The sequence below is a fragment of the Rhinopithecus bieti genome, unplaced genomic scaffold (assembly GCF_001698545.2).
Source record: "Rhinopithecus bieti isolate Rb0 unplaced genomic scaffold, ASM169854v2 scaffold_6947, whole genome shotgun sequence".
In the NCBI taxonomy this organism is placed as follows: Eukaryota; Metazoa; Chordata; class Mammalia; order Primates; family Cercopithecidae; genus Rhinopithecus; species Rhinopithecus bieti.
In genome coordinates, this window is record NW_016805294.1 from 378,055 (window position 1) to 396,918 (window position 18,864).

Here is an 18,864-nt window from a genome sequence, read left to right on the forward strand (position 1 = left end):
AAAAAAAAAAAAAAACACCTCTCCCCAAAAGCTAATGAGTTACCTAAAAAGAGATGTTCATGATGGAATAAATCTGTGATGCTACATACGTTAGCCTGCTCTTGGGAACACACGATGATGTCAGCGTATTAAATGTTCTGTGAACTCCTGTTACTTAAAAACCCATTTAATTCAGTATTACCTTATTTTATTATTTTAATGAACACTATTTTTCTAACTGCAATCTTATCAACATCATGTGGAACAATTATACTACAGCAGGGGAATCCTGTTCTGTTATAGTCTCATCACTTTTGGCAGTTTTTTATGTACTGATAATTCTCTAATTTTAGCATGCATTTGAGTCACTTGGAGATCTAATCCTTAACAATCACTCAGTAAACTGGATAGGGCTGGGGAATTGGAATATAGTACTTAGCAAGTGTTCCTAATACAGGGGCCTCATAAGTCTACTTTGAGAAACACCAATCCACACGTGTGCTCACTGTCTGAATTCATCAAGAATTGAACCACACATTCTTACCAAGAGAACTTCACAGTTAACAGGTTGAAAGTCCTTAGCTTTGAGTCTGGAGGTTGACAAAGTTTGTCTGGAATTACAAGGGCTTTTGAATATGAAAATAAGTGTACACCTCTATAGATTTACCAAAACTAATGGTCCCTTTAACCTTTACACCCGTCTTTAAGAGTGCATCTCTTTCATTATGAGACACGTCCACTCACTTGCTTCACTAATCCAGCTTTGTTCATTTATTCACACAATTATTTGCAAAGCATCCTCTATGTGTCAGACACTGGCTGAAACACTGGGAATAACTGAACAGAAGTGACAAAAATCCTTGCCCTTGTTAGAAGGAGAGAGACAACAAAATATAAACATAATAATAGTAAATGTTATGGTAATTTAGAGTTAGAAAGTGGTGTTATGAAAAGATGGAGCAGGCTAAGCAGGATCACCGTGTGAATGGGCGGGGGGTGTAACAGAACTGTAATTTTTGTAAAGGACAGTAGAACTATTACTCAATGAAAAGTGACATATGAACAAACTTTAAAGAAAATAAGGGAGGAAGCCTGTTAGGTATGTAGAGTAAGAGTTCAGGCTTAAAGAACAGCCAGTGCAAAGGGAGCTGCCTCCTGTGGATAAGGAGCCATGGGAGGCTGAGTGGAGGCAAGAATTGGGAAGGGAGAGGAGGCAGCAAGCACCAGATCTGTCAGGGCTTTGACTTTTACCTTGAGAGAAATGAGAAGCTACTGCAGCATTCTGAGTAGAGAAATGAGGTTATCTGACAACTATTTTCCTTTCTTTTTTTTTTTTTTGAGACGGAGTCTTGCTCTGTTGCCCAGGCTAGAGTGCAGTGGCCTGATTTCGGCTCACTGCGACCTCCACCTCCCGGGTTCACGCCATTCTCCTGCCTCAGCCTCTGGAGTAGCTGGGACTACAGGCGCCCGCCACCACACTTGGCTAATTTTTTGTATTTTTAGTAGAGATGGGGTTTCACCGTGTTAGCCAGGATGGTCTCAATCTCCTCTCCTCATGATCCACCCAACTCGGCCACCCAAAGTGCTGGGATTACAGGTGTGAGCCACCAAGCCCTGCCGACAACATTTTTAAAGGATCTGAATTTATTCAGAATTTCTTAAATGTTGATTGGGTTTCTAGTCTTATGCCAGCCACTGGGCTTGGGGCCAGGTATACAAAGATGAACTCTACAGCGTCCTTGCCCTCGGAGCACTCAGAGTCCCTAGGCCTCTGCTACAGGTCATTGCAGGTCAAAATGTGAACATTTAAAAATCCATTGTCCTTGCCACTTAGATAACCAGACCTCAGATAACTGCCCAGTGTTTACTTCAGATACTCAGCATCTACACATCTCCCTGTCCTGGGACTCCAGCAGGAAGTCCTCAGGTCAGATCAGTAAGGATGTTCAGGTGCTCAGCTCTGCCCTAAACATACCATGTGGCCCTTGATGAGACATTAGTTCCTTATTTTTCTTGGCTTTTCTGTCTGTTTACACAATTTTCTGCCAAAGTATGTTTTTTAGGTCTGATGAGATAACCAGCACTGAGAGCTTGAGGGTGTAATGGAAAACTGACAATTTTAATTTTCCCTCAAATTATCATACTCTAAAATAAATAGAGTTGAGTAACTTCTCCAGTTATTCTTTCTGGCAGCACTGCTTCAGCTGAAGACAGTCTACAAGTTGGCAGGCCAGAAGTGATGAGAAAATGATCTTAGTTCTTAGAGATAAAACCTGCTAGTTATCAACAACTGAAATTCTGAGAGAGGGTCTTCTGGGGAAAAGCCATTTGCAGCAATAATCTCCTTTTAGAATTTTAACACGCTTGCCTCCTGCTAAATCCTTTGTGTTAAGGAAGGATGTGAAAAGTCACATTTACTTTCAGTCCCAAATGCAATTCTAAATGATCGCATTTGGCTTGCTCACCTCACCTGTCAGTCATCAATATTTAAGAGATGAAACCTCTGTTCTGAAGAAATGGAAAATAAAATGACAGAGCTTATGGAATGTTGTTCAGTAATCCAGAATTACTATCAGGGCTGTGTTTGGCTTCAGTGTGCATATGTAGCCTTTATGAAGAGCAACACTATTTTTTATCAAATGTTTATGATGTAACCTCATAGATATCAGGGAAATTGGGGAATTTGGCAAGCAATTGGGAACAGAGAAATACAATACAATGCTATTTCAGCCTGAGGTCTACTTCGGAGCTAGGCTACTCCAGATGTTTTTCTTTTGTCTTCATTTAATGGGTCTTCTAAATATGATGACTTAGTATCAGCCAAGGCAGCAAAATTTACAACGTACTAATTAATAGCAAGATGCTTAGCTAAGCGATTCTGTCTCTCAGTATGTAATTATATTTTTAGGGCTTTAATTTTTTTTCCTCTTACCTTCCTTCTGCCAGATTTTACCAGAGGAATAAGGGAGTATTAGGAACATACAAAAAATCTCATGTGGCTGAAGCATGATTAATTTTACTTAAGCAATAAGAAATAAGCTACACTACTTATCCTTAGCCATAGTTATAGTAGTTACATCAGTTATGAACTCCAGGGAGCAAGAATAGCAACTCACAAAGGATAACTACAGGTGATAGCTCTACATATAGAGCTTATTCTCACCATTATCGCCATTATTTACCAACTTATCTTTTAAAATTAGAGGCAAAATTAGTTCTTTTTGCCTGTTCAGACTCTTGAACTTCAAATTATAAGTAAAACATGTTGCTGCACCTGCCCTGCCAATCCCCAGCCCTGCATCAATCCAACTGTTAACTTTCTCAACTCCTGCTTCCAGGCAGCTGAGCATGGGCAGAGAAAAATCACATAACTCCATTTACTGGCACTCTGACAAATCTATGTTCTCCAGCATCAGCTGGGCCCTCTGTGCTACTGGCGGTCCTTTTATTTCTCCCCAGTCAGCTCAGTTTCAGATTTCCCTTACAGCTGTTCCAAACTATTAACATGCTCTACAATCCCCTCATTCTAAGCAGATGACCTTGCTCATATATCACAGACAAAATAGAGCTCCTCTTCTTCCCCTCCGTCAGCAAACTGACCCATGAGGACACCTAGCTTCTCCCTCCCTTTCTTCTAAGTCAAAGAAGAGTAATCTCTTCAAATCCCTGAAGTTAGAGAATATTGGACACCATCTCCTCAGGCATCTTCAGGGACCTCATTACATCAGGCATGTCCCCTCACACTTTGGTGTCTTTAATCTATCACTCTCTGAACTCTGCCTTCTACATTTCAGTCTACACATTGGCTCAGCTTTTTCCTTGTCACCATGTGTGAGCATGCATGTGTGCAAACGCACACACACAAACACACAGAGAAGCACAATTCTTTAATCATTCCAGCCTCTCACTCATGCTGCAAATTGTCTTGTATAACAATTATCTGTTTACATGGCAGTTTTCAACTGGTCCAGTGGTTTTTAATCGTTGTCGTGTCACAGATCCCTTGAAAATCTGATTAAAGAAATGGATCTTCTCCTCAGAGACATGAGCATACCGACATAGACACACACACACACACACACACACACACACACACACACACACACAAATGTACATACAATTCCAGGTTGCTCACGGACCCCCTCTAGGAGATGTTACTGTCACTCATTCGTATTTCCAGTTCTACTCCTCTTCCGGGCACACTGGAGAATTACACTTCCTTGCCGACTTGAGATAAGTCACAGCTTTAGCCAATGAAGTGTGAGTAGAAGTTTTCAGAACCTTTAAGAGCCTGTACGCAATTTGCCACACTTTCTCTTTTTGCTTTGTCACCAAAACTGCTGTGTTCCAGATAGTGACTACTCTGTCTGCGTGGGTCCTGGAGAGAGGAGGATGCAGAGCACAGCACTTAGCCAACCTGCAATGGACACGTAGAGTGAGTGAGAAATGAACCTAGTGGTTTAGAGCATCTGGGATTGGGGGATGGTCGATTACTGTTGCAGGACTTAGGCTGTCCTGCTGCATAGCAGAGCACTCTCCACCTGATATAAAATAATCTATGTCGGAAAGATCCTATTCAGGGGAGTTTAAGCTTTCCCCCTTCCTTTTCTTAATGAAGTTCCTTTCATCTCATATTGCTACATTTCGTTCTCTTTACCTAGAAGAATCTTTCCCTGGTTCTTCCCAGGACTCATCCTTCAAATCTCAGCTCATGTGTTACCTTCTCACAGAGGTCCTTCTTGACCTCTTTCCTACCCTTACCCCAGCCCCAGTCACTATGATTCACTCCAACCATTTTGTTTTTTCACAAACTGCATCACAGTCTGTAACAATTTTATTTATTTTCTCTTACTCTTCAGTTCTGAATTCACAATACAGAATTTTTGCTATCAAAAATGATTCATAAATAATGTCATGCTACTTTCGTTTATGAACTTAAGAAAATGAAATACATTCAAAATATGGAACTTTTCATTTAATATGATAAAATAGAACATGAATGTTCTATAGCAAGTCACATATTTTACATTTTTAAAAACTACGTTAGTAAAAAAACTCTAGCTAAAAATATTGGACAGATGTCCAAATGTTTGGATGTGCATCAAGAACAAACCACTGAACCTTGGTATTTACCCAGTCACCATCAAGAGGTCAACTTGACATTTTGGTTTCTTTTCAGATAGTTGTGGCCAACAGCTCTTACAGCCTTTGATCCCAACCCAGCTAAATAGTAGTTTTTGTTACTCATTGATATACAGTTTTTGTTTTCTGTGTTTTTTAAAATTTTACTCAGTATATGCACCAAATGGTCTTCCCTTACCATGACAGCCAGGATTAATCCTGATGTTTCAGAAACTATTAAGGGGCTAACCATTTGTTCTGCATCCAGGGATATAGCTAATAATATCTTGTCACAGAGTAAATAATCAATTCATACTTGTTAAATTAATGAATGAAATCAGTATTATAAAATTACCACATACCTCTTTCATTTGACTTTAATATATATAACTAATGACAATAAAAGATAGTAACTGTTCTAATTTTAAGAACCAAAGTTTTAGCCTTATTAGTTTTACCTGTCTACAAACATGTTTATTGCCTAAGAATTTCAGATACGTAGAACTTAAAATCAACATATAAGTTTTCTATTTTCATTGCCTTTGTGTTAAACCATACTGACATTTGAGAAGAAATTCAGAAGCTATGATAATGTTCTTCCAGAGTATAACAGATTTGGAAAATATTCTCTAGAAATCTATCTCTTCAAATATTAAATTACAAAAGCAGAAAGCTTTAGGATTCTCTTAATTAGTTATTAGAATAGGCTAGAAAGTCTTGATGAGAGCAACCAAACAAAATGTTTTAGAACTGCTATAGAAATAAGCTTGACTTAGAAACAAAATTAAGTTTATTTTGTTTTTTTTCTTAAGCTTTATTGTTTTCTTTAAATTTTCTGTGTGGTAGTGTGTATTGCCAAATAGTGTCTCTTAAAATGTTGCCTTATCTCTTACATTGAATGTGTAAGTGGTAGGTAATAGGTACATTTTCAACCTATCTTTTACAAAATTCTCACATGCAATTTAAAATAACATGAACTTTTGGGATGGGGTTAGGTGTTTTTTCTCTTTTAGATTGTCTTCTTTCAATTAACTAATTTTAAAAGTGATTATCTGTGATCTGCTATCCTGTTTTAAGAGAATATGAGTAATTAGATAGGACTTAATATCTATAACATTGGACATGAAGATGTGTGTGCACACACGTGTATATGTGTAGGGTAGAGGGCTTTTAAAAATAATTTTGCATACAATGAAGGACATCTCTCAATTCCTCATCACTGCAAAACAACCTTCAAATAAAAATTACAAATGATTCTTTTCTGCTCTAGAAAATTTCAACCAAACACATAACTTTCACAGAAATAGTTGCTATAGAAATGCAAAGGGGACAAATAACACTGAATTATGCTATCAAAAAATTGCAACTAAAGTCGGGCAGTATCAAGGTTTATGTTTAATAATGCTGACTGTATGTTTTCTTGACTTTGTGTATATTCTAAATTGAATGTTCTGAGTCCCAAATTGGAAGGTACTTCGCTACCAAAAATAAGATATCTAAATGAAAATATTTTAGCATGCATTCCAGATTAGGAAATCAGTACATGCCAAGAAAGGTTCATTTGTACAAAAATGGTAAAATTTAATAAGTAATGGATTCAAATAATGCCAATTACTTTTCTTCATTTCATACAAAATTTCATTTTTAATAATATACCAAGGTAATGAATGCTGTTTATGACTTATTAAATGTACATAGTACTGCAGCTTATTAATACCCTGTGAACTGTAAAAAGCCAAATATATTTACAGTAGTATTGGTCACAAAAATAGTGGGGAAACTTTACAATTGTGAGAATGTGCAAATGTTCTCACTACGGCAGTATTGACCCAGACAACCACTGAGTATGTGTCCCCTCAAATGCCTCAAAATTCTGGAAGGCTCATTGTGAAACACGTCAGTGCACAGTATTTCAAAATTTCAGCACATACAAAATGTCACTGTATGAAGTGAAGAAAAGTTACATTTCCTGTACAAAATTTGTAGACACCTTGGCTCACAAGAATAAATGCTGCTTCAGGTTTTGACATGTCTTTCATTTAATTTGCTAATATACTTATTTTGAAATAGTGTTCTATGATAGCATTTAGGGTAACATAAACCTTTATGTTTCTTAATGAAAAGAAGATCATAGGATAAATCTCCTAAAATGTTTGCCTCTGTTTTAGCTTGTTTGGAGATTATACTTTAAATACTGAATTGCCACCAAATCCTCTGGTAAATGTGAAGGTAGTGCTCAAACTCTTGCAGCCTTTGATCTTGTCAATTAGTTTTATATGAGAGAAAAAGTTTTATCAGTCAACTACAACCTTACCATTTTAGGAAGAAGTGATTTTAGAAGATTCAGACCTCCTATGTTCTAAAACCAAAGTAGCCCCATTGTTAAAAATAAGACACAGATATAGATCAGATAGTTGTGGCCAACAGCTCTTCCCACCTTTGTCCTTAAGCCAGTTAAATAGTCATAAGTAGTTGATTTTTATATTCGTGCTATGAATATAAAATTTATACCCACAATATAACATTTAACCTATTCGTGTTAAAAAACTTAACTCCTAGTTACCAATATTATCAATAGAATCTGCTCAAGAGAATAAAAAGAGGGAGGGGAGAGAGAAAAAGAAAGAATCCTCTCAGAAATATGATAGAACATTAGTCACCTCTCTACACCTTCCTCTCTGAAAATATCAATCCTATGATTTCAATAGCCTTCTATTTTACCTGGCTTTAGCAAGATTATAATCAAAATTTTATCTGAATCCACCTATTACCTAAGTGAGGTTTTCAGATTCAGTTTGGAAGAATGGAAGAGCATGGGTTATGTTGTTGAATAGGCAAAAGTTCAAAGCAAAGCTCCAACATGTGCTGTCAATCTTGGTCAAGATGTAACCCTTCTGTTTTTTCATTTACAAAATCAAAAGACACTCATCACATAATAATCTGAATTTTGTAACAATGCTCAATTGAAATTATCTTCATGAAGATCATCCATACTAATTCTAAAATTTCATAAATATTTAGTTCTGATTATATTTTACCTCTTTGAAATATGATTCTTTATCATTTCACAATTCTTAAAAGTGTTCTTTTAAAGTGTTTAAAGTGTTTTTAAAGTGTTCTTTAATTCTAATTTGGTTTCTGTGACCTATCCTTTTCTGCCTTTTTTGTTTTCCATTCTGAGGGTTTATTTTCACTCTTTTGCAGACTCTGCTCTCTCTGCTGTTCATTAAACAACCTCTGTGTTCTTCTGCCTCTGAACTGTCTTCCCAAAATATTTTATCCACTATTCCTCCCGCCTCATGGCTTCAACCATCACCTATAAGCTGATGATTGCCCTATATGTGCCTGCTTTCCACATCTCTGTCCCAAGCTCTTGCCTATTGGACAAATTCACTGGGTTGTTCTGAGTGCCATCCAAAACTCCACCCACTTCAACCCAAGATAGAAAGCTGGAACACATCCCAGACTCCTTACCCTACCTCATTTTGCTCTCATATCCCACTAGTGATAGCTTATTGATTCTACCTCTAAAATATGTATTTCTTCTTATTTCTGCCACTGCCGTAGTTCAGTTCCTCTGAGCAGATCAATGAAATAGCCTCCGTATTATTCAGAGTCATCTCAGTGTTGTAATAAAGAATGTTTGTGGCAAATGCTGGAATCAAAATCTCAGTGGTTCAGCACAATAAACATATATTCCTTGTTCACGTCACAATCCAGCACAGGTTGGTTGGACAGGATCTGCTTCATTCAGGTGACCAGGCTTCTTCCATCTCGTGGTTACACCACCTCCTATTAGCTTAGAATTCCCCCCAGACCCTTGTATCTGGCAGGCAGCTGACAAGAGGGAGAGCGGAGTTTGGTTATGGGCTTGCTCTGTATACAGTGGTGGCGCAGGGACAGCATAACTGCAATTAAAACTCCATTCAGAAAAAAGGAATCAGAGGATGTACATGTTCACTAGGCCACTATAATTCTACAATCCTGTTTGGCAGGCCTTGTGATATCCCCTGGCCTGGGGAGATGATAAATTTGTGGATTAAACTGTAATTCTGCTCTCTGGAAATAAGTCTTTTGTCTTTTTCTTGCTTGACCCTCAAGCCTTTCCCTTTAGAAGTTCTTATTGTTTATTTATTCCTTTTGGACACAGCTGAAATGAGTGTAGCCAAAGCAAAAAGGTGATTTTATAGGTCAAACAATCAAAGGTGTTTTAATCAGACATTTTGGATTTCTTGACAATACAAGTTCTTCGAAATCTTGGTAGGCTTCTGTTGTATTTGCTTCCTTGTACAATTCTCAGATCTTTTCTCTTTTCTCTCCCTCTCTCCAGGTCTCTTTGTCCATTAATCGGATCTGTAGCTAAGTCATATTGTTCAGCTAAAAAGTCTTTCTGGGCCTTGTGGTTCTGTGTGGGATCTAGAAGCAGATGGATTTCCACCATCATTCACTCAAGTCTGGATATTTTCTATTGTTTTCCATCTGGCTTGGAAACTAGCCATTTCTTTCTGAGTTCATCTCTTTCTTGAAACACCTTACCAAAGGAAGCCAATAAGAGCTATGACACAGTAACACTGTGGTTCTTTTAAAACAAATCCCCGCAAGCAGCAGTTTTCAAAGTGTAATCTGCAAAATTCTGGAAATCCCGAAGACACTTTTAGTGGATCCATGAGGTCAAAATTATTTTCATAATAATATTAAGATGTATTTGTTTTTTCCACTGTATTGACATTTGCACCAATGGTGCCAAAGCAATGGTGAGTAAAACTGTTGGTGCTTGTATTAGTCTGTTATCATGTTGCTAATAAAGACATACCTAAGACCAGGTAATTTATAAAGAACTGAAGTTTAATAGACTCACAGTTCCACATGACTGGGGAGGCCTCACAATCATGGCAGAAAGCAAGGAGGAGCAAGTCACATCTTACACTCTTACACAGATGGCAACAGACAAGAAAAAGAGCTTCTGCAGGGGACCTCCTCTTTATAAAACCGTCAGACCTCATGAGCTTATTCACTGTCATGAGAAACATTCACCCCCATCATTCAGTTACCTCTCACTAGGTCCCTCCCATGACATGTGGGCATTGTGGGAGCTACAATTGAAGATGAGATTTGGGTGGGGACACAGCCAAATGTTATCGGTTCTTTAGCATAAATCAAGGCAAAATTACCATATTGTATCATATCATTTTATTATGTCATTGCATCACTTTCATCACCATGATCTCACAGGTTTAAAAACTTTTGCTTAAGAATACCCTGATGAAACAGGTAAAAATTACGCATTTTATTAAAGCTCAACACTTGAGTTATAAATCTTTTAAGTATTCTGTGGGACCACAAGGAAAGAACACAAAGCACTTCTGCTGCATACCCAAGTACAATGGTTGTCTTGAGGAAAAGCAATGTGTGATTGTTTGAGTTGCAAACTGAACTTGTCTCTTTTTTGTGGAATACCATTTTTGCTTGAAAGAACAAGTGATAAACAAAATATGGTTATTCATACTTGGATATTTGGCAGTCATTTTCTTGAAAATAAGTGAAGTGAGCCTGTCACTTGAAGGCAAACAACCTGACAGTATTTGGTGCCAATGATAAAATCTGAGCTTTCAAGTGAAAATTAGAATTTTGGAAAACTTGTATCCACTACTATCAGCTTGACAGCTTCTGAATACTTAAAGAATTTTTATGAGATCCATGGTGATATTAACAAATGTTATTTTTAAAAATATTACATAATGAAATGTGCCTATTACATAACTCAATGAAATAATATTTTCCAAATAATCAATACAAGATATTATAAAATCATGCATAAGTAAAGGATCAATTTAAAGTGGATTTAATGTACTAGAGTGTGAAAAGTTTATTGATATGGTTTCAGTTCCACACTGCAATATACTTTCATAAAATTATCACTTTTGAGTCATGATATAATACAAAAGAATGTCAACAATTATCTGAAAAGACTATTAAAATATTCCTATTAAAATATTCCTTCAAAAGAAGAAGTATTGTTCTTCCAACAAGAAATACCTATACATCTATATGGGACTAGATTTTCTTCACTTATTTCAACTAAGACAACATATCACAACAGAATGGATGAAGAAGCAAATAAGAATCTAAATGTCCTCTATTAAGCTAGACAATATAGAGTTTTGCAAAATGTAAAACAATGCTGTTCTTTTACTATTTATTTTGCAAATACAATTATCCTAAAATATGTTATTTGCAGAGAAAATAAAATTTTTATACACTTTTGGTGGGAACGTAAACTAGTACAACCACTATGAAGAAGAGTATGGAGGTTCCTCCAAAAACTAAAATAGAACTACCATATGATCCAGCAATCCCACTACTGGGCATTTATCCAAAGGAAAGGAAGTCAGTGTATCAAAAAGACATCTGTACCTCCATGTTTGTTACAACACTATTTACAAGAGCCAAGATACAGAATCAGCCTAGGTGTCCAACAACAGATGAATGGATAAAGAAAATGTGGTATATATATATATGTATGTGTATATACATATATATACACAAACAATGGAATACTATTCAGCCATGAAAGAGAATGAAATCCTGTCACTCTCAGCAACATCGGTGGAACCGAAAGTCATTATGTTAAGTGAAATATTATGTTAAGTGAAATAAAACACTTTCTGGTGCTGACCAGAAAGTTGAATACTACATGTTCTCACTTATATGTTGAAAGTAAAAAATAAGTTGATCTCATAGAAGTAAAATGGAAAACTGTTAGCTGGAAGAGGAGGTGGAGAGGGGATAAAGAGAGATTCATTAAAAGATATAAAATTATAGCTAGATAGGATAAGTAGGTTCTTTGTGTTCTATACCACTGTAGAATGACTATGGTTAACAATAATATATAGTTTCAAATAACTAAGAGGAGGATATTGAATGTTTCCAACACAAATAAATGATAAACGTTTGAGATGATGGATATGCTAATTACCCTGATCTGATCACTTTACATGTAGCAAAACATCACTATGTATACCACAAATATATCCATTATATGACAATTTTAATTTTCTTTAATGTTATTTATATTAACATACTATTTTCAAATCATTATTTTTTAAATGTTTATTTCAATTTTAAATGGTAATTTTTGCTAGATATAACCTATAAACAATAGCTTTTTATGGTCCTCAATAGTTTGTAAAAGGGTAAAACAGCGCTGAGAATAAAAAGTTTGAGAATTACTGTCCTAGAGATGGATCAGCAAAATATGGCCTGCATATAAAAAAACAGCCCATTGCCTGTTTTATAAATAAAGTTGTTTTAGAACACAGCCACAACCATTTGCTTACCTGTTGTCATGGTTGCTTTCATGTTGTAAAAGCAGAGTTGAATAATTGCAACAGAGATAGAATTACTCCCAAGGCCAACTCCTAAAATACTTACTATCTGGCCTTTTATAGAAAGAGTTTGCTGATCCTTGCCCTAGAGCTTTGGTTCTCAATCCTAGCTGTGAAATAATACTAATGTCCCCTTCCCCTCAGCACATACACAGAAACCCTTTAATTAAATCAGAATCTCTGGGAGTGGTCTTTGAGTAGGAATAAGTTTTTTAAATTCCTCAGGTGATTTTCAAATGCAGCCAAGGTTAAGAATCACTGTGTTAAACTGTAGAGATCCTTAGGCATAATGTCTGCCTTCCAAGTTATTCCAGACAGCAACTTACCAAAAAATGTTCCCCTTTATAACACACTTTATTTCCAGCCCCTAATAGAAGGGTCCTGCCCATGGACCAAACACTAATGCCACCTGCACTGATTTGTATTTTTGTTATATCATCAACACCCTATCACTACATTCAAATTCCAAGGTCAGGTTAGAGTGTTTGCTCTGGCAAATACTTTGCAAATTTCAGTGGCTTAACACAAGAAAAGCTTTATTTCTCATGCAAATCAGCTGCAATGTGCTTGGTAGGGATCTCTGCTCCTCTTAGGGTTCTTGCTGCTTCTGGCTAGAGACCCTGCCATCCCTCAGTGCCTCCAAGTACTATGCCAAATCCCTCTACATTCAACCAGCAGAAGAGAGAAAAGAAAAAGCATGGAGGATTGCATGAGAAGTGTTTTAGGAGCCTGGATAAAGCACACATTAAATCCTATTGCACAGAGCTTTGTCATATTAGTCACAACAATACAAAAAAGGGGCCAGGCGTAGTGGCTCACACCTGTAATACCAGCACTTTGGGAGGCCAAGGCAGGCATATTGCCTGAGGTCAGGAATTCGAGACCAGCCTGTCTAACATGGTGAAACCCCATCTCTATTAAAAATACAAAAAATTAGCCAGGCGTGGTGGCACACACCTGTAGTCCCAGTTACTTGAGAGGCTGAGGCAGGAGAATCACTTGAACCGGAGAGGCAGAGGTTGCAGTGAGTTGAGATCATGCTACTGCTCTCCACGCTAGGTGACAGAGCAAGACTCTGCCCCCACCTCCCAAAAAAAAAAAAAATTCAGTCTACCTCTCTAACAAAGAGGAAAGCAAAAATGGTTTGGTGAACTGGGAACTGGCTTTATCCCTTCATACACTCTTGCATTACTAGTCTCCTATATGGAGCATCCCTCAGGCCCCTTGAAGTAGGTAGAATAACAGCCTATCAGAGATGTCCACATCCTATTCCCCAGAATCAGTGAATATGTTTTATGGAAAAAAAACGAACTTCTGCAGATGTGATTAAAGTTAAGGACCTTAATATGAGGAGATTATCCTGGATTATTCAGGTAGCCTCAATCTAATCACATGAGCATTTAAAATCAAATAACATTTCTGGTCTGTGGTTAGAGACATGTGAAGATGGAAGACTGGTCAGAGAGACGCAATGTGGCTGGAGAAAGATGGAGGAAGAGAGCCATAAACCAAGAAAAATGGGCAGCCTCTAAGGCTGGGAAAGGCAAAGAAAGGGATTTTGTAGCCTCCAGCCTCCAGAAAGGAATACAGTACTGCCCATACCTTGACTTCAGTGTAGTGAGACCTGTGCTGGATGTCAAACCTAAAGAACTATAAGATAAATTGGTATTTTAAGTCACTAACTTTGTGGCAGTTTGTTAAAGCAGTCATTGAAACCATACACCTCTCTCTTCCATGTTTGTCCTGCTGTCAGTGACAGTCCTAAAATTCAAATGTTAATGGGTTATTCCTTTCCTCAAATTCCTTCAATTGCTCCTAACTCATTCACTTAATAAAAACACCCTAAGCAACTACAATGTGCCAGGCACTCTCCCAGCCCTCTGGATTGCCACTTGAGTGAGGCAGGCATGGTTGCTGCTGTACTGGAGCTTAGCAGATAGCAACTACAAGACACAACTTAAAACTCTTTCGCATACCTTCAGTGCCTGCATGAGCTAACTCCAAACCACCTGCATAACATCATCTCTTGGCTCTTCTGTCAAGAAGGAAAAAAAAAAAAAGCCATAAGACTTCTAACATAACGAACTCATTAAACTTCTAAGATTCCACAGTATTTCATGGCGCTTTTTAGGACACTCCTGGCCACAGTATGAAACTTTGTTCTGCCCTCCCAACTCTGTGTCCATGTGGAAAACAGTGACCTCTCTCTTAAGAGTTATCTCAAACATCACTCCAGAGAAATAAGTCCACGCCTAGATTCCCTCCTGTATTTCTCATTGCAGAGTTTATACATCCAATTTTGTATTTATTTCACTGAATTACAATTGTCCCTTTCCCCACCTTCATTATGGCTTTTAACAGATTTAGAGAGAAGTTCCTAGTAAATTTACTTTTAAATAAAGGTTGAGAGTTCTCTTTCATTCATTCATTCATTCTCTCAAAATAAGTTCATTAAAACACATAATTTGCCAGAACTTAATCTGCAGGAAGATAGATCGTATCATTAAAAAAAATGCAAAATAGGAAAACATGAATAAGCTTGTAACCACCCCCCTTTTATCCAATAGAGTTTCCAACATGTATCTACCATCCATTTCAAAGATCATGCTTTCTAGAGAAACAAAATGGTGAGGAACTCCGAGAAGGCTATGTAATAATCATCACACTCAATATGGCTATAAAACTAGGATTCTGCATGTTCCTCATTTACCAAGCCCCTGAAATTTACTAAAACCATGTGTAATTTAACTGTATAGTTATATTATAAGGTGTATAGTAACTGTAATTTCAACATAGACCTACAACAAATACTCCACCAGTGGATTAAGTTTATATGGATTACATCATTTAGATAGGCAAATTCCATATGCCTGTAAGAAATGGCAGAAAAAGCAGCCTTTTTGTGAGCATTTGAAGTGTAAGACATGAAAATTATATTGTGAAACTATTTTGTTGTAATTGACTATTAACTTTTTCTTGAAAAATAAGATCCTGGTCTGTCTCAAACAGTGACACATTTTCATGGAACAGTCAAGCACTCTGCAAAATTCACATCCTACTTAGTTAAGTGGACAAGAGTCATCCCCATAAATTATTAAATTCCCTCACATCTGGATACTTTATGTTAACCACAGTGAACATTAATATATTTTATTCAGTAATATATCTGTTATATATGAATGGTGATATGCTAAATAATTTACTGTTTATAGAGAACACTTTGATAAATTATTACTGTCACTATTGCAGAAATTAAACCATTCTTTAGAGCCTAATTTTAATACATTTTCAAGCATTTCTTGAGCAGTAATTATTTTGTATCTATTATGTGTAAGGTGCAGAAGGAGATTTTTTTTTTGAAAAAAAAATAAAAGTATCATTTGTAAAATAATTACCAGTTGGTGGGTAGAGAAAAAATTTATTTTGACCAGAATAAAATTTATTCTGACCACAGGCACAAAATTTTTAATGTGCAAATCCAAGCTGTCAATACATGAAGTTTCCCTGAACCTTTTCACTTCTCTTTTGGTAAGAACTCTCATCCAGCATCTAGCAGGCATTGGATTCCTACCAGCCCTGTGGTTTAGTTTTCCTACACAGTGAATATTAATAGTAATTAGTTATGGTCCTCATCATTTCCCAACATGCTATTAGTTTTTCAGTGGGCATTGATTCTGTAATATAGAGTCTAACCTTCTAACCACTATGGCACAGACTAACCAGGGAATCATCCCTTAGGAAAACATTGACCTCTAAGTCAATGATCATTAAAAACAACCAATACATTGTGAAGCTTGACAAATCACAGTGGGACTAGGTACCCAACAAATTGCAATCATGAAGTCACAATTATCCAGCAATTAGGTTTACAGCTGTATCCACCCTTTAAATAATCAAGTCTACAAATGTGCCCACACTTCTTTCTGCAGAACTTAATCTGGAAGGTTTCTAAAGCTTTCTTTTTTATGCAGGTTCCTGTAAGAAACTGCATCTGAGTGAAGTAATAATGACAAACCTTATGAAGCAGAAAGAACAGTAGTTCATTTACTTAACATAAGCCTAATTTTTAAAAGGGGAGAATCATTGCCAAGCTCTATTTCCAAATGGAATATGCTCTGAGTCATCATAAAATTTGGCTGCCAGAAGAGTATCTAGTTTAGTAAATAATGAAGGTGAATGTCCAATGTTTTTGGAATGATTTCAGCAACAGGTAACAAACAGGAAGCCTGACTACAGTGGCTTAAAAAAAATGAGAAGTATTTTTCTCCCATAATGAGAAATCCAGAGTTTAGCAGTTCTGGGTTGGTTCAGCAGATCAATGATGCCAAAGACTCTGAGATCACTTTACTTTGTCCTCATAATTACAAAAAAGCTGTTGTGGCTTCTACAATTATATCCCCTTTCCAACAAGAAGAAAGAGGATGTAGCAAGGAGAATGGGTGGTACCAATATTTGAAAGTAAAAATTTTATTAGGAAGCTCCCAGAAAACTTCTGTGTATGTTTCTTTGGCTATAATTCTGCCCCAGAGCCAGTCCTGGCAGAAAGATGGCTGGAGAGAAAAGAGATGCAGAGAGAAGACGAAGAGCAGTTTTTGACATTCAGAAACTGCAGCTATATAGCTAGGCCTTGATGTGAAAAGCTAGCTGTGTTCATAAATAGGCCTTGATGATATCCTGTTGAACATAAACAAGCTTCAAAATCACCAACATCAGTGACCATGATGAACCGAACAAAAAAGGACCACTCTATAACCTTGTCTAAGCACATAAACAAGGTCATTGTGCAAGCCAGAAAAATATCAAGCACCTTCATAGCCAGGCTAATATGAGTAGCTGCTGCTTCTTTCCCAGTTTAATCTTTAGCCTCACTTTATTTTTCCCATCTTATGGATAAGATTATTAAAATAAGTAATCATATATATACCCCCAATTCCTGATAGCATCCAATTCAGAGCAAAGCCACTTTCTTAAGCTCTCCCCGAAAATCACCTGAGACCAGATCCTGTAATAAGCCTTCTAAACACCCTCTTACTGAAATGTCCCACGTTTCCCATGGTGTGTTGTCTCTTTTCTTGCATCTATTAATAAGTAAGACTTGCTTGATTACAGGTCTGTCCCTGGTGGGCTTTAGCTGGATAACATTAACAACAGATGGGATCAACCAAACAACAGTATTTGTCACACCTTGGTTTCATTCTAGTCTATTTATAATTAAAATGATGTGCCTTAATATGGCGTGCTTCAAAATCCTTAGCTAGAAAAGTAGCCATGGTATACTGAACAGAGCATATGATGAATAATCAGGATAAAGACTCTAGTTCACTCTGCCCAATTAACTAGTTAAGTGACCCTGGGCGAGTCATTTAAAAGGAGAGGAACCGACCTCACAATGATCCAAAGAACTAACTAACACTCATATGTCTGAGAAATGGTGCAAAACTAAAAGTTCCAAGAAATTAAGTACATTTTCCTTCTGTTTACATTTTTAAGTGGCAGAAGCAGGATTTGAACCCAGGTGGAGTCTAAAAGCTTTCCATTGTACCACATTGCCTCACTGGGCCCCAGCTTCCTCTATGAATTGACTAGGTTGGTGAACCAGAACTGTAATGGCCCTTTTCATTCACCAAAGATTCTGCATGACGATTAATAATATTTATATTTACTCTTTTTCAGTCCCAAGTCTGTAGATGAAAGGTGCAAGGCTAATTTGAGGTAATGTGCATTTATGGAGTTCTGATTTTTAGGAGGCCTTTTCTACATAGCATAAATCATAGATTTGAGCTATCATTTGAACCTCCAAGTCAAATCGATTTTCAGTTCCTTGTAATTTAAAATATGACTAATTTACTTAAGGAATTGTATGAGATGCTATACCAAGAAGGACTGAAGAAGTAAAGCCTTAAGTAGGGAAAGCAAGTGACATATTCTTTATCTATATTCAATGCTAAATTTTAATACTTTTGCACACATTTGGGATCCTTTTCAAATAATAGACAAATACATACAAGAAATGAATTTATCCAATCACACAAATAATAAGGACAAATATAAAATTGTATCCATTCTACTAACAATTTAGTAAATATTTTTTAAAGAAATAAGCAGTGTAGAGGATTTGTGGAAATATGCACTGAAGAATCAGAGAAAGAAATATTATCCTTTAACTTTCTTTTGGAAGGCAGTATAGAACATGTATGAAACACTAGGATTTTTGCATATCATAATCGACCCACAAATTCATCCTATACAAAATCATAGCTGTGTAGAGAGTGAGCCACAAAATTGTTTGTAGAAATATTCAGAGTGGATGAAAATTAGTAAAAAGCTAAAAGGTTAGAAATTTATTTTTACCAGAGTGAAATTTATTTACTACTAATAA